Here is a 25,518-nt window from a genome sequence, read left to right as displayed (position 1 = left end):
CAGCCATAAAAAAGGATGAGTTCATGTCCCTTGTAGGGACATGGATGAAGCTGGAAACCATCATTCTCAGCAAACTATCGCAAGGTCAGAAAACCAAACACTGCATGTTATCACTCATAGGTGGGAATTGAACAATGAGAACCCTTGGACACAGGAAGGGGAACATCACACACCAGGGCCTGTCATGGGGTGGGGGGATGGGGGAGGGATAGCATTAGGAGATACACCTAATGTAAATGATGAATTAATGGGTACAGCACACCAACATGGCACATGCATGAATATGTAACAAACCTGCACATTGTGCACATGTACCCTAGAACTTACAGTATAATAATAAAAAAAAAGTAGCAGGTGAAAATGTAAATAAATGATCCTAAAAGTAAAGATAAATGATATAAAATCATGAATAATAGTATCGATTTGAATTTTTAGGCATTCTTACACTAGGATTCAAGGTGTGGAAGAAGATAGAAGTAAAGGCAGGTTGCATTTCTTATCTTTCACAGGTACAAGTCCAGTTTTATTCTCGATATTGATGGAAAAATGGTATAATTATGTTTTCTAAACATTTAAATATAAACATTGATAGACTAGAAATGGGCTTCTGACTTGCATATCAACAAAAAATGCAAGGGATAAAAACAAATCAATTAATAGCAAAACATAGACAAATTTACAAAGAAAATATCAAAGTATTTTTAATAAAGAAAAAGATGATAAATAAAACCAAACGTACCAGAAATCATAAATACAAACATATTACTCTCATATTGCATATTGAGAAATACTCTCAGATAACTTTGAAATTAAAGGCATTACATGCTATACACGAGAGACAAAAACTAAATTTAAATGGCAATTCAAAAATAAAGACATAGAGGCCAGGCGCGGTGGCTCACGCCTGTAATCCCAGCACTTTGGGTGGCCAAGGTGGGTGGATCATGAGGTCAAGAGATCGAGACCATCCTGGCCAACATGGTGAAACTCCATCTCTACTAAAAATACAAAAAATTAGCTGGGCGTGGTGGTGCATGCCTGTATTCCCAGCTACTCAGGAGGCTGAGGCAGGAGAATCGCTTGAACCTGGGAAGCGGAGGTTGCAGTGAGCTGAGTGGAGCCACTGCACTCCAGCCTGGTGACAGAGCAAGACTCCGGCTCAAAAAAAAAAAAGAGAGAAAAAAAGATATGAGATACTAAACCTTAATACACTGAAAGTTCCAATAATATCAAAGTTGAATTAAAAGCACAAATATTAACTATGAACATGACTCATTTTTTATCAATAGAAGGTGGAAGCTACATGACACTAACAAGACCGTGTTTAATGAAATGGGATTTGTATTGAAGGCAGGTGCTATCTCCCCCACTGGACACATTTTTCTCTTGTGCAGACTCTGGGGGTAGGGAGGTGGCCATGATGCAAAGCACGAAAAACACTGTAGTGACTCTGGTCTTCCTGCTCACTCTAGATCACTAAAACAGGGTAAGGACAATACAGAGGGATGACATGTTCATGCTGAAAAAATTATGAGTCACTTAGGAGAAAAGTAAATTTCTACACTTTATACCTTAAGACAAAGTAAATTCAGGGCAGATATTTTATTTAAATGAAAAAATTAAATTCAAAACAGAAATTTTGGTGGATATATTTAAAATCTTGGGGTGAGAAGGACTTTCTGAGAATAACATTAAAGGCAAAATCACAAAGAAAAGTACAGATACATTTGATTACATGAGGATTAAATGCTTTTATGTAGTGAAAAGCAAGACAACCTGGGAGAAATTGCTTATATTACATAAAATAGAAAAAGAATCAATAGATTTAACTTTTCAGTCCAAAGACAGAAAAGGATAAATGAAGGTGTGTCAAAGAACGTGCATTAGAACAAATATATTTACTAATATCAGAGAAATCAATGATGGCTAGTGTTAAGTGTGGGAGGGGAGAAATGTACACTTTGCATCTTGATGTTAAAGCATATATCAATATCAATAGCGTCACAATCATTCCCTTTGACACAGAATTCCCACTTCTGAGAATTTATGACAAGCAAATAACCAACAATATACGGAGATTTAGCCTCAAATATATTCATTTTTGTAAGTTAAAAACTTGTAAAAAACTGAATTGTTCAGCAATATCTGACTATTAAATGAATTATAGCACATCTACACCATGAAATATCACACAACTGTTACAAATAATGTTGTAAGTGCACATGAATATATATTAACAAAAAATATAGCTATGATGTCATTAATAAGGTTATTTGCAAAAGAATAAGTATGGTCTCATATCTGTAAACAAAAAAAGTGTATGCTTAAAGAACTTAGAAGTGCATGCATCAAAGTTTAAGAATGACTAAATGTGGGTAGATTTGTTGATTGTATTTTCAGATTTTCCTTAATGAACTCTTACGTTATTTTTAGCTTTTAGAATAAAACCTATTTACAGAACTACAGAGTTTTCAAAGTATTTTTGCATGTTATTTTCATTTTATTACTAATTTTTTAAATACAATATCCAATACATGGATTGCATAATAGCCAGTTTACATTTGAATAATCTGAAAGTTAAAGAGGGTTAGTGACTTGCTGAGTATCAGGTGAATGAATATATGATGGCAAAGCCAAGCACTGATTCCAGCTTTTACTATAAATCCAATATCATTCCCCTGTTATGAAACACCAGCATTTCTCACAGGGACTACTGCAAATTCCTCCTATATCTATGTAATGAGACTTTGTAATTTAAAAATAAAATAAAATGAAAACCTGCTTTATTTTGTTTGGAGTGGGGAAAGAAGGAAATGCTTGCCGTGCTTAATCGGTCTAATTTTGTTTCAGCCCTGGGCAGCTCCATTACAGAAAACGTATAGCTAATCTGCAGACACACAGTTTAATTCAGTGGCAAATTCAGGGTAATTTGAAGAACTATTTTTATTTGCCCTCTTTGTTTCCAATCTTTGTTTAGTCACCAACAGCTTACAACCATGGTGAGTTAACTTCCTCTATGGCAGTACTTCCTCTCCAGCATTGACACAAGCTGGTGAATGGTTATACAACTGGGCAAGAAAGAAGCAGAAGAAAAATCTCCTGAATATGTCTGCAGTTCAGACACAAGCCAGTTTAAGAATGTATTGTTTCATTACAGTGAGTACATGATAAAATGCCTTCAGGTCAGTGCAACAGGAAGTACTCTAGTGAGATTAGAAACAAATAAGAATAAAATCCCAATGAGCATAAAGAGGTCTTAGTCAGCAAAATATGTTTGCTTTTGCTATCAATACTATTTGCTCATAGGCAAAATGTACAAAATTGGGAATCACACCATATCCAGTAAAAATGAGAAACGTTCACTATTGATGAGTTAAGTAGCATTCTGCATTCCTGTTTTTTTTAAAAAAACTTTTAATGGAATTAATTTCCTCTAAGAATACTTTTTACATTTTCAAGCTAGAAGAACATTTATTTCTGAATGGATGGAATTTTTTTTTCAAAATAATACTTGTCTAAGAATTCAACTGGAGTAAATACGGTGTACCCTCCCACCCATACATTTTGATATCTTTCCATAGTTTCCCTTTTTCCTTCTTGCCTCAGCGGAAGCCCTGTTTAACTAAAGGTAAGAGATCCATCAATGGCTCCCTCCTTTCAAACTTCAAACTGACTTACTCATATGAAGCAACATTTTCAGCATCTTCAACTTCAAACTTGGAAAGTCGTGCTAACACACTTTAGCCACCAAAAAAAAAAAAAGCAAAAATATATCATTAGATATTTGCTACACAAAATAGTGATGAAAAATATATTTGAATAACAAGAATCCCATGAATCTAAAGGATATAGTAAACATGACTTAGCTCACTGGAAGACCTAATATTTAAGAAAGAAAATTACAATCATTAACCAGAAACTCTTTCCTCATGGATACTCCCAACACTGAATTTTGCATATTTTTATCTTCTTTTCTCTTTCTGTCTCTTTCTATATATATGTATATAAAGATATATAAAAGAATATGTATATGGATATATAATATATAAATAATATGTGTATAGACATATCTCAAAGACATTGTGGGTTTCATTCCAGACCACTGCAATAAAGCAAAAACTGCATTAAGCAACTCACACAAATGTTTTGGGTTCCCTGTGCATATAAAAGTTATGTTTACCCTACACTGTAGCCTGTTAAGTTTACAATGGCATTATGTTCAAAAACTTATGTGTATATCTTAATTAAAAACTACTTTATTGGTTTAAAAATGCTAATGATCACCTTTTGCTGGTGGAGGGCGTTGCCTCCATGTTCATGGCTGCTGACTGATCAGAGTGGTGGTTGCCAATGGTCGGAGTGGCTGAGACAATTTCTTAAAATAGGACAACAATGAAGTTAGCTGTAGCAAATGGCTCTTCCTTTCACAAGTGAGGATTAAGTGGTGAAGCCATCAGGTCCTGGACTTTGTTGAAAGCCTTTTTATTACTGATTTAATCTCATTACTTGTTTTTGGTCTGTTCAGGTTTTCTATTTCTTCTTGGTTTAGTCTTGGTAGGTCGTATGGGTCAAGGATTTTGTCCACCTCCTCTAGGTTTTCAAATTTATTGTAGAGTTGCTCATAATAGTCTCTAATAATTATTTTTATTTCTGTCATTATCTGTTATGCGGTCTCTTTTTTTGTTTCTGATTTTACTTATTTGGGTCTTCCCTTTTTCTTAATTAGTCTAGATAATGGTTTGTTGATATTTTTTAAACCTTTTCGTTGTTAACCTTTTGTAATTTTTGCCTCAAATTTGTTTATTTCTGTTTGGTCTTCATTATTTATTTCCTTTTAATAATTTGGGGTTTGGTTTGTTCTTACTATTCTAGTTTCTTGAGGTAGAATTTTTCAGTGGTTTATTTGAAAGTTTTCTAGTTTTTTTGATCCAGGCATTTATTGCTAAAAATATACTTTTTTTTTTATACTTTAAGTTCAAGGGTACATGTGCACAATGAGCAGGTTTGTTACACATGTATACATGTGCCATGTTGGTGTGCTGCGCCCATTAACTCGTCATTTACATTAGGTATATCTCCTAATGCTATCCCTCCCCCCTCCCCCTACCCAACAACAGGCCCCAGTGTGTGATGTCCCCCTTCCTGTGTCCGAGTGTTCTCATTGTTCAATTCCCACCTATGAGTGAGAACATGTGATGTTTGGTGTTTTGTCCTTGCGACAGTTTGCTGAAAAAATGATGAGTTCATGTCCTTTGTAGGGACACGGATGAAGCTAAAAACATATTTCTTAATAACTGCTTTTGCTGCGTCCCCTGTTTTGGTATACTGTGTTTCTAGTTACATTTGTTTCAAGGAATTCTTAAATTTCATTCTTAATTTCTTTCTTCACTCACTGTAACTCAAGGGCATGTTGTTTAATTTCCATATGTCTGTATAGTTTTGAATGTTCCTCTTGTTATGAATGTCTAGTTTTATTCCATTGTGGTAAGATAAGATACCTGATAGAATTTCAATTTTTAAAAATTTCTTGAGACTTGTTTTGTAGCCTAACATATGGTCTATCTTGGATAATGTTTCATGTGCTGATGAAAAGAATGTGTATTCTGGAGATGTTAGGTGAGATGTTCTGTATATGTTTGTTATTTATGTCCATTTGGTCTATGGTGGAGTTTAAGTCTGATGTTTCTTTGTTGATTTTCTGTCTAGATGATTTGTCCAATGCTGAGAGTGGGATACGGAAGTGCCCAACTCTTATTGTAATGGGGTCTATCTCCCTCTTTAGATCTAGTAATATTCGCTTTATATATCTAGGTGCTCTGGTGTTTGAGTGCATACATATTTACAATTATACACATATTACAATTATATTTCTTGCTGAATTGAACCCTTTATTATTACATAATACTCTTGTTTGTCAATTTTTATGGTTTTTAACTTGAACTCTGTTTTGTCTGATACAAGTATAGCTATCCCTGCTCACTTTGGGCTTCCATTTGCATAGGATATCTTTTTCCATCCCTTTATTATCAGTCTATGTGTTTCTATACCGGTAAAGTGAGTTTCTTTTAGATAAAATATAGTTGGGTCTTATTTTTTAATCCACTCAGTAAGTCTATATCCTTCATGGGGTATTTAATCTATTAACATTCAAAGTTATTATTGGTAGGTGAGGAGTTACTTCCAACGTTTTATTGTTTTCTGGTTGTTTTGTATATGTTTTATTCCTTTCTTCCTGTTTACTTTTGAAGTTGGGTAGTTTTCTGTAGTGATAAGGTTTCATTCCTTTCTCTTTCTCCTTTATGTATTGACTCTAACAGTGACTTTTAAAGTTTTGCATGTTTTCATGATGGTGGTTATCATCTTTTTACTTCCAGATGTAAGACTCCCTTGGGCATTTCTTGTAATGTTGGTCTAGTGGTGATGAATTATCTTGGTTTTTGTTTATCTATGACAGATTTTATGTCTTCTTCATTTGTAAAGGATAGCTGTGCTGGCTATAATATTATTGGCTGAAAGATTTTTTTCTTTCAGAACTTTGAATGTATCATCCCATTCTCTTCTAGCCTAAGGTTTTCCACTGGGAAATCAGCTGTTAGTCTAATGGGGATTCCATTATAAGTGTGTTACTTTTCTTTTGCTATTTTAAAAAATCTTTGTCTTTTGATTTTTCACAATTTGCCTATAATGTCTGGGTTGAATGTATTTGGGGTTCTTTGATCTTCCTGGAAATAGATGTCTAGCTCTCTCTCAAGAGTTAGGAAGTTTTATGCTATTTTATTAAATATGTTTTCCTCATATTTTCTCTACACTTTTCCTTCTGGAATGCCCATAATATGAATATTTGATCAAATTAATGGTGTCCCATAAATCCTGTAGGCTTTTTTCATTCTTTTTTATCCTTTTTTGCCTGTCTGTGTTATTTCAAAAGACTTGTCTTCAAGTTCAGAAATTATTTCTTCTGCTTGTTCTTGTCTGTAAAGCCATTGATTGTATTTTTTCATTTCATCCATTGAACTGTTTAGCTTTTAGGGCTTCTGTTTGGTTATTTTTATGATATCTGTATCTTTACTGAATTTCTCTTTCACCTGATTTCATTGACTTGCCTATCTGTATTACCTTACATCTCACTGAGTTTCCTTAAGATTATTCTTTTTTCTGTCACATCATATGTTTATGATCGGGTTCTATTACTGGATAATTATTATTTCCCTTTGTAGGTGACATGTTTTCTTGCATTTTCATGGTTGCTGTGTTTCTAAATTGATTTCTATGCATCTGGTGAAAAAGTCACCTTTTCCAATTTTATGGAGTAGGTTTACTTGTATGAATTAATTTGTATGAACGGGTCTTGGATGTCAGTTCATTGGGGTATACCGGCCTTGGTTCTACATGGATGCAGTAAGTGTAGTCTCCATGTAGTTTATTCAGCTGTGATCCACACTAGTAACATTTGCAAGTTACTCAGTGGCCTAGGTTAAGGAAGTTTGTAGTGATGGTGGTGCAGCCTTGCCAGGGGTGGGCTCACTGGGCTGTTTCTCAGGGTAAGGGTGTGTGCAGGCATACAGTGGGTCAGAAAACTTGGAGTATGGCTTTATGCCGCTGGCCATGGTGCCATCACTCTAGCCAGGAGCATGGGGATGCAGTTGCTCAACCAGGGCATGACTTCCAGATGTGCTTTGCAGGACAGTGTCTCAGGCCCAGGATGCAGGCACACAGCTGTTTGCCTGGCCTGGAAGCATGCACTCCAGGAGTGGCCTGAAGGGCTGTTTCCCATAACTGGTATGTGGGTACACAGCTGCTCATCTGGCCTGGGGGCAGTATGCTGGGGGAAACTCATGGGCCAAATATATAGGTGCATAGCTGCTAAGCTGGACTGAAGGTATCTTTGCCAGGGCTGGCCAAGAGGGGTGTTTCTCAGGCCTGGGATACAGTCAAATGACTTCTCAGCTGTCCTAGATGTGTGTCTGCTGGGGGTAGTCCATAGAGCTATTCTAGCTCAGGATGTGGGCACACTGCTGCTCAGCTGGCCTGGGTGGTGCCTGCCAGGGGAAGCCCTGGGGACTGCTTCTATGAGCCAGGATGTGGACACGAGGCTGCTCAGCTGGCGTAAGGGCATGTCTTCTGGGAGTAGCCCATGGAGCTCTTTCTTAGGTCCAGGACATGGGCATTCATGGCTGATTGGCTGGTCTGGAGGTGCATCTGCTGGGAATGGATACAGGAGTATTTCTCAGGCTCATCCAAGGTTGCACAGCTGCTTAGTTGGCCTGGGAGTGTTTCTGTGGGCGGTGGCCTAAAGGGCTGTTCCTCAAGCTGGGACATAGGTATGTGGCTGCTTAGTTGGCCTGAGTAAGCTCCCAGGGTTGCTTCTCAGCCCTGAGACTTGGGCATACACAGTTGCTTGTCTCTCAGGTATGAGACACAGGTGCAAGGCCCACTTGGTGGTGTGCCTGCTGGGGGCAGCCTGTAGGACTGTTTCTCAGGCCCTTATTAAAAGCAGAGGGCTACTGGGCACGCCAGGAGCATGTCTGTGGTTGATGGGGCCCGCAAGGCTGTTTCTCAGGTCCTGAGCATGGGCTCATAGTCACTTTGTTGACCTGCGGGTGTATCAGCTGCTCAGAGGCTTAGGGGCCTCTCCCACTTGGGAGAGGGCATGTAGTGGTTTGGCTGTCTTAAGAGTGAATTTACCCTGGATGGGACTGCAGATTATTCCTCTGTCTGGAAGTGTGGTGGTGGGGGTTGATTTCCCTACTCTGCATTACTTGAGTTACAGCCAGTCCTGGGACCAACCTCCACACAGCTGGGATTGTGGCTTTAACCCACCCATGTGGGCTTGGTGTACTGAAGATAAAGCTCCAGTGCTGGAGAGGCACAGTGACTACTGGCCCCCAGAGGAGGGCACACTCAAGAGATGACTCTGTTCTCAAGATGGTGCTGTGTTGCTGCAGCTTAAGTCTCTGGGGGTGGGAAGTCTTCACCTTGTACTCCTAGTCCAGGACATGCAGCTGTGTGAATCCTTGGCAATACTCCAAACTGGCCTGAGGGCTTGCAAAGACTGTGAGATTCTCTTGTTGTAAAGACTTTGTGTTTGTGATGGCAGTGGGGCTGGTGGGGATCTTCTGCCTACCTTCACCCTGCAATGAGAAGTCCCTCCTGTCTCTGGGCCAATTCAATCCAGATGGGACAGAAGGGGCTGCACAGGCTGAGTGCTTCCGTACTATGGCAACTTTCAGTCACCACAGATGTGTCTCCACTCCTTTGCTGCACTCCAGGACTATCCCTTTGATACTCTAATCAAATCTTAGATGTGTATTTCTTGCCTCGGTTCTTTCTTGTAGGGGAGATGAGCACCAGACATCTCTAGTCACCCATCTTGCTTGATTTAGCATAATTCGTAAGGGCCCCAGGATTTTCAGAATAGTCAATGATTGTTGGCTTCAACTTAAAGTCACCAGCTTCATTAGCCCCTAACAAGAGAATTGGCCTGTGCTTTGAAGATTTGAAACCATGCATTGACTTCTCCTCTCTAAATATAAAAGTCCTAGATGGCATCTTCTTCCAATAAAACGCTATCTTGTCTACATTGAAAATGTGTTGTTTAGTTTGGCCACATTCATCAGTTATCTCACCTAGATCTTCTGGATAACTTGCTGCTGCTTCTGCATCGGCACTGGCTGTTTACTTTGCACTTCTATGTGATAGAGATGGCTTCTTTCCTTAAACCTCATGAACAAACCTTTTAGCGTCAAGCTTTTCTTCTGCAGCTTCCTTACCTCTCCCAGGCTTCACTGAATCAAAGAGAGTGAGGGCCTTGTCCTGGATTATGCTTTGGCTTAAGGGAATGCTGTGGCTGGTTTGATCCTTTATCCAGACCACTACAACATTCTCCATATTAGCAATCAGACTGTTTTGCTTTCTCAACATTTGTATGTTCACTGGAGTAGCAGTCTTAATTTTCTTCAAGAAGTTTTTTGGCTTTTCTGTTTTGTTTTGTTTTTGTTTTTGTTTTACATTCACAACTTGGCTGAAGTGGTGCAAGAAGTCTAGCCTTCCTCACAATCATTTCTAGCTTTTGGTTTAAAGTGAGAGACATGTGACTCTTCCCTTCACTAGGACACTCAGAGACCATCATAGGCTTATTAAATGGCCTACTTTCAATATTGTTGTGTCTCAGGGAATAGGGAGGCCCAAGGAGAAGGAGAGAGATGGGGGAATGGCTAGTCAGTGGAGCAGTCACAACAAACATGTCATTGATTAGGCTTGTCATCTTAATATGGACATGGTTCGTGTTGCCCCAAAACAATTACAATAGTAACATCAAAGATCACTGATCACAGATCATCATAACAGATATGATAATAAAAAGTTTGGAATATTGCAAGAATTATTAAAATGTGACAAGAGACACAAAGTGAGAACACGCTGTTGGAAAAATGAAACCAGGAGACTTGCTCAATGTAGGGTTGCTACAAACCTTCAGTTTACAAAAAGTAATATCTGAGGGGCAATAAAATAAAGCACAATAAAACAAGATATACCTGCATATACACACACATATATGTATATATAAACTATATATGTGTATATATACATATATATGCTAAAGGATATATACATATATGTTTACATATATATATACACACACATGCTTATATGTATATTAAACGATATATATGACTACTGATGTTATTAATTTGGGTCAGTGCTAAAGAATATATCTATATATAGATATGTATATATAGATATATATACACACATTTAAATATGCACATATGTAGACATGTATATAGATATGTGTATCTATATACATATGTAGACATATGTATATAGATATATGTATATCTATATACACACAAATACATATTTATATATCTATATGTTACATATATAGCTAAAAGATATATCTGTATATATACACACACACACATACATGTGTGTTATATGTGTGTGTGTGTAGATAGATCCTTTAGCACTGACCCAAATTAATAATGTCAGTAGTTTTCAATGACACCACCATTGAAAGGTGAGTTATAACAAATATATATCAAATTAGTGAAAGACTACTGATGTCATTTTATCCGGGCCAGTGCTAACGATTAAAAATGTACACTTCAGGTCAAGTGACTTCAGAGACATACTTTTCTGGCTGAAATTATGTACAATTGCTCTACATTTATAAACTGGCTGAACTCTGAAAATGTATATGTCAATGCGTATATCATTTTTTCCTAGAAGAAAACCTTATATTATGTAAAGGTGCTCTTGGGCCTTAAAAAACAAACGAATGAATCACAATTTAAGTGCAGTTCTTTATTACTTCATTTGTGAGTGAATTTTACCAATCTTAATATATGCCTCTCTTCTTTCTCTCCGTATTTTGAAATCTCACCCATCATTGATGACTCTACCACACATTACTCTTTTTAATTCAATGAGGTAATAGCTAAAGGATTAAAAATGAACATAGCAAGACTCCACATGTTATCCTAGACTTAATTTTCTGATACAAATTAGTAATAATTATTCTTCAATTTATAATCTAGTTCCCCTGAAAAATGGACATTAATCAGTTATTTATTTGAAACATGGTATTTAATTTTTCTCTGGAAATGAGGTTTTAGATGTTTGTAATGAAATTTTTCAGCCTGTGAAAAAAACTTAATGAATCAAGTTTATATACATTTCTTTACTCCTAAACCTAATCCCCAAGTTACTGTTTCTGGCAAAATTTACATAAAATCAACTTTAGTTTGTAAACACCCACCTTGCTCGCCCTTGTAATTTTCTGCCTTCTCACGTTCAAATACCACCAGTAACTCTTCACCAATCATGGATGTCTTTCCTGCCCCTCAGATAGGGTTAAGTAACTACAGACCCAAGGCAGGGCCTCCATACAATCTGATGGCTCATGACTGTAAACCCAGCAGTTTGGGAGGCTGAGGCGGGTAGATCACGAGGGCAGGAGTTCAAGACCAGCCTGGCCAATATAGTGAAAACCTGCCCCTACCAAAAATACAAAAAATTTGTCTGGCATGGTAGCACATGACTGCAGTTCCAGCTACTCAGGAGGCTGAGGCAGGAAAATCGCTTGAACCCAGGAGAAGGAGGTTACAGTGAGCCGAGATCACGCCGCTGCATGCCAGCTTGGGAAACAGCGAGACTTCATCTCAAAAAATAATAATAATAATAGAAATACGTTTTAATTTGCCCATGCCTCCAATGTCCTATAAAATAAATTCTTTTAAAAATTTATTTATTGGCTTAAAAATCAATACTACATACAAAACTCACATGCTATTGCTTAATGAGCAGCTAAGAATTCTCACCTAGATGTTTCCTTAATCAGCCACTGATTAAACACAATCCTTTTATTCCTTCTGTAAAATCTCATTCATTTTGCAAGGTTTCTTGAGCATTACACTATAATTAACTTGAATCAGGTTTTCCATATTACTTACAACTTTATGATTTATTTCCAGGAGAGGTTTTCACATGATTGGGAAAAACCTCCACCACCTCCTTCCTTTCACTGATCATGCTAGTCTCTCCTGCCCATAAGACACAGTGAAGTACCCGCACACTTGAGGAAAGCGGCATCCAATGAGGTGGTGGGTTTGGGTTGGGTCTAGGCACCAACCTCACATGTGGACAGAGCTCTCGAGTGTGTGGGACAAGTCCACGTTCCATTAGCTCCGTTCTTTTTTTCCCAGGGCTTCACTACTCCTTATTGGCTGCTATCTCCTCCATGTTGCAAATAGGATTCTCTCCTTTCTTGGAACACTGTGGTAGGGTCTCAAACTCAGGAAACCTGAATCCCTTAAAAAATTGCCTACCAGAAATTGAGGGTGACAAAGACACTAACAGGAAGAAGCAGCTCTCCTACGAACTGACCTCCTTATACAACTCCATCAAAAAAAGGTGCAAAGTTATCTACAAATGCTACAATGAGAAGAATTGGAAACCCTGTTAAAAAACACTCTGTATGGCCATGCAGGCTCCTGAGAGTAAATTCCACAAATGTCCATCTGTCTCCGTGTTTTGTGTTTCCATTTTTTGCATGGGTTTGTTTGTGTAAATGTGTTGACAAAAGTGTGTATGGATGAAGATGGATGGATATATTTGTGTATGTGCTTCGTGTGTGTATAGCTCTATGCACTCTTATGCATACGTGTGTCTTCATGTATTTATAACTCACCTTTCACTGATAGGTGACACCAGGGCTGCTCCTTTAAATTCACTTGTGTGTGGGCTAGAGGATGATAAAAGAATACAGTCAGATAGGAGATGCAATTCTAAATTTACTTTTTTGGAAAATTAGCTTTTATTACTCTAGACAGAAACCAATGAATTCCTGTCAGAAATCTGAGTCCCATAAAAAAACTGCTTAGTAGGAACTAAGGGTGGCAAATACATCACAGGGAGAAGCAAATCTCCTATGACCTGCTCCTTTTTATAGAACTCCACCAAAGAAGGATGCAAAGTTACTAACAAATGCTACAATGAGACGAATTGGAAACTCTGTTAAAAAAAAAAAAAATCTCTATGGCCATGCAGGCTCCTGAGAGTAAATTCCACAAATGTCCACCAGTCTCCTTTCTCTTTGGTCTATGTTTCCATCATGTGCATGGATTAGTTTGTGTAAGTGTGTTGAAGAGACGTGTGGATGGATGGATGAATGGATGGATGGATGGATGGATGGATGGATGGGGTATACTTGCTCATGTGCCTGTGTGTGTATAGTTCTATGCACACTTATGCTGACAGGTGACTTTAACTATTTATTACTCACCTTTCTTTCGCAGGTGCCTCCTTGGTTGCTCCTTTAAATTCACTTGTCTGTGGACTAGTGGATGATAAGAGAAAACAGTCAGAGAGGAGACATAATTCTGAATTTATATTTTGGAAAAATTACCTTTCATTACTCTAGACAGAAACCAATTAATTTCTGACTATTCATGTGTATAGCACTACTGGAACCTGGAATGTCTTTTCCTCTTTATTAGAAATGAGGATTTATATGGCGACAACCAAAATCTTAGGCGGGGGAAAATAGTAATGCTTCCCGATTTAAGTAAACCTCTTTATTATGACCTCAGTCCCAATGTGTGACAGCTTTGTGGTGGCAGTTATTTCAAACTCAACTCCAATTTGTAGGTAGTCAGCCCTCTTATTCCATTCACTGTCCTGCTTAAAAGGCCCTCCATTAGCTCCTTATGTTCACCCAGCATGGTGGTTTCTCATGTCCCACAAAAAGGGTCAGGTAACTAGAGGTCTGACACAGGGGCACAATCCAATAGGATGGTGATTTAAGGTTTGGAGCACCAGCCTCTGTGGTGGCAGGGTTCTGGAGGGTGGAGAACACCTCTAAGGCTCATACCTCTGTTGCTTTCTGCTGAAGGCTTCACAGTTCCCCAAGTACTCCTACCTCCTCCTCACTCCAAACAGGATTCTCTCTTCCCTGGGCCTACTCTGGTATGTCTGGTACACAAAAAATCTGCTTTTCCAAAGCATTTGCCCGCTACTTACTAAGGGTGACAAGACAGTAACAGATGGAAGCCTCTATCTATAGTCAGTTTCTTTTTTTCTAAACAATGTAAAAATGTGGAAGTTATCTATACATGATACAGTGAGATGATAAAGAACCTGTGTGAAAGAAACACTGTATTATCATGAACACATCTGAGAGTTAATCCCACTAATCTCGGTCTCTTTCTCTGTCACTGTTTTGTGTGTGTGTGTACATCTTTTTTTTTTTCTTTTTTTCTTTTTTGCAACAGTTTCGCTCCTGCTGCCCAGGGTGGAATGCAGCGGCATGTTCTCAGCTCACTGCAAACTCCACTTCCCCAGGTTCAATCGATTCTCCTGCCTCAGCCTCCTGAGTAGCTGGGATTAGAGGCACCTGCCACCACACCTGGCTAGTTCTTGTAGTTTTAGTAGAGACAGGGTTTCACGATGTTTGCCAGCCTGGTCTCAAACACCCGACCTCAGGGTATCTGCCTGCTTCAGCCTCCCAAAGTGCTCAGATTACAGGTGTGAACCATTGCACCTGGTCATGTGTACATCTTTTATAACTCACCTGTCATTGGGGCTGAGCCAATGATGACTCCCACCAGGTCAGTCGGATCGGGACTAAAGGACAAATATGGTCAGAGTCATACACAATGCGTAATTCTAATGTTTTGCAACAAATAGCTACAGTTAGTCTATGTGTCATTCCCCAGTTACACTTTTATTATTCGCATGTATGTATATCACTAAATTGACCTGGGATGGCATTTGTCTTTTTATTAGAAATGAGGTTTCATATGCCAACAATGAGCATTTTAGGCTGTGACCATAGCGATGCATGCAGATTAAGTAAGGGTATCTACACCTCAAGGTGTAACAGCATTTTTGGAGAGCATTTAATTCTAGTTCAAATTTAGTTCCTGAGTCTCCCTTCTTATAATCCCATTTGAGTTCCTCATTCTCTATCACCTCCAATCACCTCCTCACTTTTCACCCATCCTAGTTTTCTTTGCTGCCCAAGAGTTGCGGCCAAGTAGCTGGAGGCCTCAAGCAAGGGCTCCATCCCATGTGAGAGTGGGTATGGGCAAAGGCAGTCAGCCTCACATAACGGTAGAGCTCTGGAGGGGGTGAAATAATTCCAGGGTTATTAGCTCTGTTCTTTGTTTTGGCTGGGATTTCTCTGATCTTTGTCCACTCCTATCTCCTTCTCCCTGCAAGCAGGATTCGCTTCTCCCTTGGTTCATGCTACTAGGAAAGTCTCATTCTCACAGAAAGGTAATGTGACAAACACTAACATAAAAAGTCTCCCTCTATGAGTTCCTCCCCATTTTCCTACCTCCATCCAAAAAACAAAACAATATTGCATACAAAGCTCATTCTGAGAGGACTCTAGAAATAGTTTCAAGGGAACTCCTTGTTCCCATGGATGCCTGTCACACTCAATAGCCCTACTCAGTCTCTCTTGTGTGTATGAATGCATGTATGTATGTGTTTGTATATGCATAGATACATGTATAACTGTATTCCTTGATATCACATGGTGCATTGGCCAGCCTACTAGAAGGTACTCTCAATTCACACACAGGGCCATGCCAAAGAAGTTAACATGTACATACTAAGACAACATGTAACTTCCTAGACTTAAGGTTTTCAGTTCAAAATAATTCCAACTGCTTTTGTTTTGGTTTTTTGTTTTTGTTTGTTGTTGTTGTTTTTGGTTTTTTTGAGACAGAGTCTCACTCAGTCACCCAAGCTGGAGTGCAGTGGCATGATCTCGGCTCACTGCAACATCTGCCTCCCGGGTTCAAGCAATTCTCCTGCCTCAGCCTCCCGAGTAGCAGGGACTACAGGTGCCCGCCACCACACCCGGCTAATTTTGTATTTTTAGTAGAGATGGGGTTTCACCATGTTGGCCAGGCTGGCCTTGAACTACTGATCTCGTTATCCACCCACCCTGGCCTCCCAAAGTGCTAGGACTACAGGCCTGAGCCACCGCACCCGACCTTCCAACTACTTTTCAACCTGTAAATTGCCTTACCCTTACAGAAGTCATGTGTGTATTTGGTTCTTTGGAATCTACCATGCCATTTACCCTACACATCATACTTTATATGATTGCAGCACATCTATCTAAGACTCACTGACTCAAGAGTTCACCAAAACTCTACCACTGGAGCTGGCCAATGCACGACAGACAGCCTTTTGTGGGTGAATTTCTTTTAAATTCAACTCCACTGTGTAGGCATTCCTCCTCCTAATCCCATCTATGGCCAACTTCCTGGATCTCTCCATCACGTCTTTCCTTTCACCCATCATGCTAGTCTTTCCTGTCCATGGGACACAGGCAAGTAGCTGTGGGCCTAAGGAAGGGCTGCATCCAATGAGGTGGTGTGCTTGTGTTTGTGTTTTAGCACCAACCTCATATGTTGACAGAGCTCTGGAGTGTGAGGGACAAGTCCATGTTCCATTAGCTCTGTTCTTTTCTGCCCAGGGCTTCACTGCTCCTTGTCAGCTGCTATCTCCTCCGTGTTGCAAACAGGATTTTCTCCTCCTTTCTGTCAATCTGGTGGGCTCTCAAACTCAGGAAATCTGAGTCCTTTAAGAAGCTGCTTACTAGGAACTAACAGTGACAAATACACTAACATACGAAGCAGCAGCTCTCCTATGACCTGCTCCTTTTTATAACACTCCGTTAGAAAAGGAAGCAATGTTACCTACAAAGGCTACGAGGAGAAGAATTGGAAATCCTGTTAAAAACCACTCTCTATGGCCACGCAGGCTTCCCAGAATAAACTCCACAAATGTCCGGCCGTCTGTCTCCTTGTTGTATGTTTCCACTGTATGCATGGATTTGTTAGTGGATGTGTTTGAGAGAAGTGTGCATGGATGGATGCATGGATGGATGGATGGATATATTTGTTTATGTGCCTGTGTGTGTGAATACTTCTATGCTCAGTTATAATTCGATAAATAAAGACACACATATGCATAACTCACCTTTCATTTATACGTGCCTCTGGGTTCACTCCTGATAATTCATTTGTGGGTGGACTAGAGGATGACAAAAGAATACAGTCAGACAGGAGACACAATTCAAAATTTACTTTTCTGGTAAAACTAACTTTCATTACTCTGCACATAAACCAGTTAAGTTCTGACTATTCATGTGTATAGCACTATTTGGTTCTAAAATGTCATTTTTTTATTAAAAAGGAGGATTTATATGATGGCAACCAACATCTTAGGCTGGGGAAAATAGTAATGCTTTCAGATTTAAATAAACCTCTTTATTATGACCTCAGTCCCAATGTGTGACAGCCTTTGTGGTGGCAGTTATTTCAAACTAAACTTTTGCGTGGAGGTAGTCAGCCCTCTTATTCCACTAAATGTGCTGCCTCGAAAGCCCTCCATTACTTCTTCACTTGATTGTCTCTCTTGGTCCACAAGTACGGTAAAGTAACTGCAGGTCTGAGTCAAGGACACAATCCAATATGATGGTATTTGGGGTTTTGAGTACCACCCTGTAATGTGGCAGAGTTCTGCAGGGTCGAAAACATTTCTAGGGTTGTTAGCTTTTTTCTCTTCTCCTGAGGTCTTCACTACTCTCCATCCCTGCTGTGCTTTCCTGTTTCCAAAGAGGATTCTCTGCTGTCCTCAGCCATTATAGTAAGGTCTCACATACAGGCAGTCTGAAAATTATTTTTTATTTTTACTCAAGAGTATCAAACAGACTAGTAAGAAAAATCATTCTTCTTTTTATGTGGCCATCTTTTATCTAAATTCATTCAAGACATAAAGTCACCTTCATATCCCACAGTGAGATCACGCAGACGCATGTGTCAAAAGTTTTTTGTTTTTCCATTAATGCCCTTGAATGGGAACTTCCCTAATCTCAACCTTTATATTTCTCTGCAGTACCTGTGGGTGCATGCCTTGATTTAATATGAATGCATATAGGTATATATAAATGGTATATAATCATTTCCTCCCTTGTTCATACATCGTTATATCTATATTGATTTATTTCTTTTTCTTTTTTTTCTTTTTTTGAGGGGGAGTCTCCCTCTGTTGCCCAGGCTGGAGTGCAGTGGCAGGATCTTGGCTCACTGCAAGCTCCGCCTCCCGGGTTCATGCGATTCTCCTGCCTCAGCCTCCTGAGTAGCTGGGACTACAGGCACCCGCCACCACACCCAGCTAATTTTTTATATTTTTAGTAGAGATGGGGTTTCACTGTGTTAGCCAGGATGGTCTCGATCTCCTGACCTCGTGATCCACCCACCTCGGCCTCCCAAAGTGCTGGGATTACAGGCGTGAGCCACCACGCCCAGCCTCTATATTATTTCTGTCTCACAGTTCACTGACAGCTCCACTCCAGGGTACTGATTTGAATTTAGACTTGGCAGTGCTACAGAATTTAAATATATATATATGTATCATCCAACACCAATATGACATCCTGGACTTCACTTTCTGGTTTGAATTACTCACAAGCGATGTTTAGTTCTTTACAATTGAATACAGCACAAACTAAGAATTTGGTGGTTTACTTTATTTCAAATTCAGCTGCAGTTTCTATATACAAATCCCCTTGACCCCATCTCATTTCCTGACACTAAAATCCCTTCATGAGTGCCTTGTTTTTGCCATTATAGGTGTCTTCTCTGTTCTCACACAGGGTCAAGAAACTGCCCCATACAATGTGATGATGGGTGTGGGCTTGCAGTGTTAGCCTCACATGGTGGTAGAGCTCTGGGTGTGAGGAACCCTGCCAGGGCCATTAGCTCTGTTTTTTTTCCCTAAGGGCTCCACTGCTCCCTGTCCACTGTTACTCGCTTGTTGCTCTGCATAGGATTTTCTTCCCTTGGTCCACTCTAGTATGTCTCATACACAGAAAATCTGACTTTCTTAAGTATGTGCCTGCTACTAAGGGTGACAAGACAATAACAAGAAGTTTCCCTTTTTTGCCCTGTTCCTTTTTTATCCAATTTAATCAAAAAGTTGGATAAGGGGCCTGCAGGGCTTATAGTGAGGAGGTTTATAAACAGTGTAAAAGACATTCTGTATGGCCATAGATGATCCTGAGTGTAAGCATATAATCTTCATCTTTCTCTCTGTCGATTCTCTCTCTCTTTTCTCTTTCTCTCCCTTTCTCTCTCTCCCTGTGTGTCTAGATAGACAGAAGTATGTATATCTGCATATATATTTCTTTAAATATTTGTGTATATATATTTTATAATTCACATTTCATTGGTGGTTCTATCATAGGTCATTGATGTCAATTCTGCATGCAGGCTAAAGGAATATAAAAGTAGATAGTTGGACACACATGTAATTCTAAACTTACTTTTTGAATCAAACAGCTACAGTTACTCTACGATGTACTATCTGGTTGACATTTAAATATTCATGTGCATATCACTAATTCGAACTAGGTGTATCCTTTTTTTTAGGTGGAGTCTCACTCTCACTGAGGCTGGAGTGCAGTTGTACCATCTTGGCTCACTGCAACCTCCGCCTCCCAGGTTCAAGCAATTCTCCTTCCTCAGCTTCCTGAGTAGATGGGATTACAGGCATGCACCACCACACCTGGCTAATTTTTGTATTTTTAGTAGAGACAGGGTTTTGCCATGTTGGTCAGGCTTGTCTCAAATTCCTGGCCTCCAGTGATCTAGCTGTCTTGGCCTCCCAAAGTGCTGGGATTACAGATATGAGCCACCATGCCTGGCCAGTGGCATTTATTTCTAATGTAACTGCAGTCTGTAAGGAAACATGCCTCTTACCCCATCTAAATTCTTGATTCCTAAGTCCTTCTGTCACTTCTTTACTTTCACCCATCATGGCTGTCTTTCCTGCCCAGAAGATATGACCATGTAGCTGTAGGCCTGAGTCAGGAACTCCCTACAAAATGATTGTGGGTTTGGGTTTGGAGCACCAGTCTCACATGGTGGTAGAACTCTAGAAGGTGAGGAACCCATTACGGTTTCATGAACTCTGTTCTTTTTGCTGAGTGCTTCACTCCTCCCTGTCACCTGTTACCTCCCCATTGCTCCATATAGGATTCTCTCTCCCTTTGGCCCACTCTAGTAGTAGGAGAGTCTCATAAATGGAAAACCTCAGAGGTTCCTAAGGGATTGGATACTACTAACTTAGAGTGACAAATATACTACGAGGAAGAAGCATCCCTTTCATGACTTCATCCTCTTTTATCCAATTTGGTCTGAAAAAAAAAAATAGAAGGTTATCTATAGATCCTACAGTGAGAAGATTTAGACATAGTGTCAAAGATACTCTGTATTTCCAAGGATATGCCTGACAGTGAATTTTACAAATATCAACTTCTCTTTCTCTTTCATTGTTTTATGTTTCTGTGTGTGTATGTGTATGCATGCGTGTATGTTATGTGTATATATGTATATATACACTTACTTGTATATAAATCTTTGTTTCTCATTCACATTTCATGGGTGGCTCTATCATAGGTTACTACCATCGACTCAATTGGCTGTGGGCTGGGGAATTATAAAAGCATATTACTCAGATACAAACACAATTTGGACTTACACTTTTGGTCAAATAGCTGCAGTTACTCTAGACAAGAGTCTACCTGCCAAGGAATGCCAAAGATTGCCAGCAACCAGAAAAAGCTAGCAAAGAGGTATCAAACAGATTCTTCCTTATAGCCTTCATAAAAAGCCAACCCTACTGACAACCTCAATTTCAGATTTCTAGTCCCTAGGACTATGAGATCATTAATTTTTGTTTAAGCCACTTGGTTTGTGATACTTTGTTAAAGCAGCCCTAGAAACTAATATAGCCTAACCTGGTAGAATCTCATACACAGGCAATCCAACAGTTTTCTAAAAGTTTTAGCTACTAGTCAATTCAGCTAGGAAGAAGAAGTAGACTTCTTGTGATCTACTTATCTTGTATCCAACTAGACCCAAAAAAGAAAAGGATGTTACATACAGAAGCTGAAACTACCAGTACTTTAGAAACAGTGTCCAAGAAACTCTATAGTTAACATTTGTGTGTATCTTTATGAACGTACACACACATAACACCTTTCACTGATGGCTCCATTATAGGCTAGTGATATCGTTTCACTTTCACTGAGGACTCCATCATGGGTTAGTGATATCACTTCATTTGGGTCAGAGCTAAAGAATTAAACTAAATTGTACATAATCAAATACCATGTGAATTTGTAGGCTTAATTTTTATTCAAATTAGCTACAATAACCCTACAACTAATAAACTAGCTGTTCTAAAAACACAAAACAAAACAAAACACATGCAATTTAGCCATTTGGAAACAGTAGTGACCATCCCTGCCTGTCTCCATAGACAACAACAGCAACTACCCAGGAGTAGTTACAGTAAAATTAGGAGAGCATTAGGCTGGCTGATGAAAACAGGGAAGGGCTGAAGAGCCATCCTTGGGCCTTCACTCCTCCACCTGCCTCCATCTCCAAAGCCCAGGTTACAAACCAGAGAGATTGTCTCCTCCAATGCTGCTTTGTTCAGGAGCTTCAAGGTGATATAGTTGTTTAATTAAACAAAATTTTCCCTGTGGTTGCCTCTGTACTTGAGTCCTTATGCAACAAACTGCAAGCTAACCTAGTGTGTAAACTAACAGCATAATTATGAATAGAATATACACTTGTAACAGATAGCTGTGTCTCAGTCAATTGCAGCAGCTGAGCTTCAGTCAATTGCGGGTGGCTGACTGATTCAAATAAGACAAAACATCCAGCTGTAACCAGTTGTAAACAACAAAGCTGTTTCTGGACCTCACTTCCATTTTCTGTCCATAATGCTGTCTGGCCACGTTGCCAGCTTGCAGTTCTCAGAACTTGTTCTCGTTCTAAAAGCTTCCCAACTCAAGAATCATTTTTGCACTATTAAACTCTTAAATTTACCTTGTCTAAAGTTTTTCCTTTTCACAACCCAGAGGAGTTGCCTGGTCAGTGTTTCATGGTTCCTGAGACTCTCTACCCTGGGGCACATCACTTCTCTTCATTTTAAACTTACTGACAATGACACAGCTTACGTCCTAGATTTCAGTGAGACTGACTATATAATTCCTGCCCAAACCAGGACACTTTTGAAAGGAAAAAGTGGGTGCTATTAATAATTATGTTGCAAGAACAGCAGCAGACTGAGATTGTCCTTCAGTCCTTCCCCAATACAAATGACCAGAGTAGCCAACAGCCACAAAAAATCTGAGTTCACAAACCAACATGATTAGATATCTGAGGAATACAACTACTGAAAAAGAAATACAACAAGCTGAACCACAGCATACCGACTGTAGCAAAACTACTGGAACACACTGACCAAGATTTTAAAGTAAGCATGACAAATATTCTTAAGGATAAGAGGACACAAAGGAAGATGTTGAAACATGAAATGAGAATCGGAGTCGTAAGAAAAAATAAAAGAGAAAGCCTTAACTGTAAAAGTATGACTGTCAAAAAAATATAACTTGTTGAGGGATAAATAGTAGTTTGGATACATGTGAAAAGCTAATTAATTTAGAGTTAGAAGATTAGATTGAGAAACTTACCCAGAAAATAGTAGAAAAGAATAAAGAGAACATACTAAAGAAGAACGTTATGGAGGATAAAAACAGCTATCTAACATCTAGAATATGAAAATCTAAGAAGAAATGAAAACTAAAAATGCAAAATAAAATGTGAAAATTTATGATGATAAATTTCCCAAAATTCAAGAAAGAAGAAACATATCAGCTTTAAGTATCTAATGGAGACAAAGAGAAAATTCTAACACCTTCTAGAAACAGCAAAAGACCTATGAGGGCACAAGGACAGACCAACATCATAGCTCTCTGTACCATAAAGAAAGCTTCCACAGGATAAAGTCCACAGGATCAATATCATATTGCTGTTCTCTGAATATATTGTAATATGATTCGCTTTTTTAAAAAAACCCACATTTGAAACTAAATTACACATTACTGAATGCCTCTTATGTTAAAAGGGAAATCATGAAATATTTTAAATACTAAGAACTGATTGATAATAACATGACAAAGTTTGTAGGATACAATGAAGCAATATTTAGAAGAAAATTTACCAATATATAAGCATTAATAAGAAGTCAAGATGGTTAAAAGCAAAGAGTACACATTTAAGTAGAGAGGTTGGAAAAGGAGCACAAGGCAAAGTCTATGGAGTAATAAGGAAGCAAAACATAAGGAGGTAAGCATAAGTCACTGAACTGGAGAAGAAAAAACCGTGGAGAAGATTAACAAAACAAAAGTGTGTCTCTTTGAAAAGATTACTACAATAGACCTGTGGCAATAATAATCAAGAACAAACAGAGTGAATATCCAAATAAAATGTACAAGAAGGGAGCATAACTAGAACACAACTAAAATTTTTTAAAATAAGATTATTCAGTTATATGCTAATAAATGTGAAAACTTAGATGGAATGGAAAAATTCCTAGACGAATATAAAACACTAACATTAGTGCAAGAAAATATATTTATATAGAAATAGAATACTCAAGTAACAAAGAAATCAACCTAGTATTTAAAGCCCTTCCCTCTCCCAAACACCACAGGGCCCACATAGGTATTTTTCAAAATTTTTTAGAATATTGACATACTTACTACAAAATCTATGTCAACATATAAAGGCTCCATTAATAACTTAACTAATCATGCTAATAAAAAAAAGGTGTAGGGATGCCATAAGTATCAATGGAGCAAAATATTGAGCTCAGAGATAAACCTATGTAGATATATGTCACTGACGATGATTACATAAACAAGCAAAAAGGATGAATTGTTTCATAGATGGTATTTGGAAAATCAGCCTACCATTGGGAGAAAAATGAAACCAAATCCCTACCTAACACCATATTGAAGGGTAGACTCTAAGTAGATTAAAGCATTAAATGTGTAAATTAAAACTATGAGGATTAGAAATTACCTTTGTAGACTGAAAGTGGGAAAATTTCAAACTTCAAAAGTAAAATAATAAGGCAAAAAGTTCTGTCATGAAGAGAATGAAAAACAACAATGCCAAAGCTAACAGGCAGATGACGGATTAGAGAACATAACTTCAATGTCTCAAACTGACATGAAGGATGATTTGAATACATAAAGCGATAGTCCAAACTTTTGAATGGGATTCCATGCATCTGAGTCTGTTTAATAAGGGATACCTGAGGCTGGGTAATTTATAAAGAAAAGAGGTTTATTTGGCTCACAGTTGTGTGCTGCACAAGAAGCCTGATGCCAACATCTGCTTCTGAGGCTGCTCCCATTTATGGTGGAAGATGAAGGGGAACTGACACGTGCAGAGATCAAATGGCAAGATGGGAATCAAGGTGCGGGAAGCCGCTGGTCTCTTTTTAAACCACCAGCTCTTGCAAGAACTAATAGAGTGAGTACTCACTCACCCTCACTCCAAGGGAGGGAATTAATCTATTCATCTTCCAAACACCTTCCATTAGGCCCCACCACCGACATTGGGGATCAAATTTCAACATGCAGTTTGGGGGTACAAACCTCCAAACAATAGCACCATGTTTTTAATGTTACTAAAAAGAGTGAATCATTGCTATATTGTTTACAAATGTAACATAATCACTTTGAAAATTAAACATAATTTTAAAAGAAATTTGATTAACTTATTCTAAAATATAAAATATTCAAAAACAGCACACGTAAATTAACAAGACAAAGATAGGAACACTAGTGGAAAAACGGGCTAAGTTCATGAATGGACCATTACAGAAGAAATCCCAAATGCTATAAGAACATAAAATGATGCTCAAATTCATAAGTTATCACATAAATTCAAAGTAAAACATAATGCAATATGTTATGACCTATTAGATTGATTATATAAATTAGAAAGTTTGATAATGTCAAGTGTTGTTGTGAATGTGTATGTGTAGGAACCATCATGCACTGTTCATGAGATGCAGACTGGTATAACCATTGTGAGAGCAATAGGCAGTATTCAGTAAAATTCAAAA

At 38.6% G+C, this 25,518-nt stretch overlaps 1 protein-coding gene and 1 pseudogene across 1 annotated transcript in view; both read right to left on the bottom strand.

The window, feature by feature from the left end:
* Positions 1 to 17,645, bottom strand: part of LOC129528468 (phosphatidylinositol 3,4,5-trisphosphate 3-phosphatase TPTE2-like) — a 41,102-nt pseudogene extending 23,457 nt beyond the window's left edge.
* The window catches only part of LOC129528467 (histone-lysine N-methyltransferase 2C-like), a 60,288-nt gene continuing 52,248 nt past the window's right edge, over positions 17,479 to 25,518 (bottom strand). The window contains exon 15 of the mRNA XM_055368863.2: positions 17,479 to 17,556. The gene's annotated coding sequence lies outside the window, so the exon portion shown is untranslated. The remainder of the gene's footprint in view (positions 17,557 to 25,518) is intronic.

This window comes from Gorilla gorilla, chromosome 17 (genome assembly GCF_029281585.2).
Source record: "Gorilla gorilla gorilla isolate KB3781 chromosome 17, NHGRI_mGorGor1-v2.1_pri, whole genome shotgun sequence".
Classification (NCBI taxonomy): domain Eukaryota; kingdom Metazoa; phylum Chordata; class Mammalia; order Primates; family Hominidae; genus Gorilla; species Gorilla gorilla.
The sequence above is the reverse complement of the archived record's forward strand: the minus strand, read 5'-3'. Positions and strand labels throughout refer to the sequence as shown.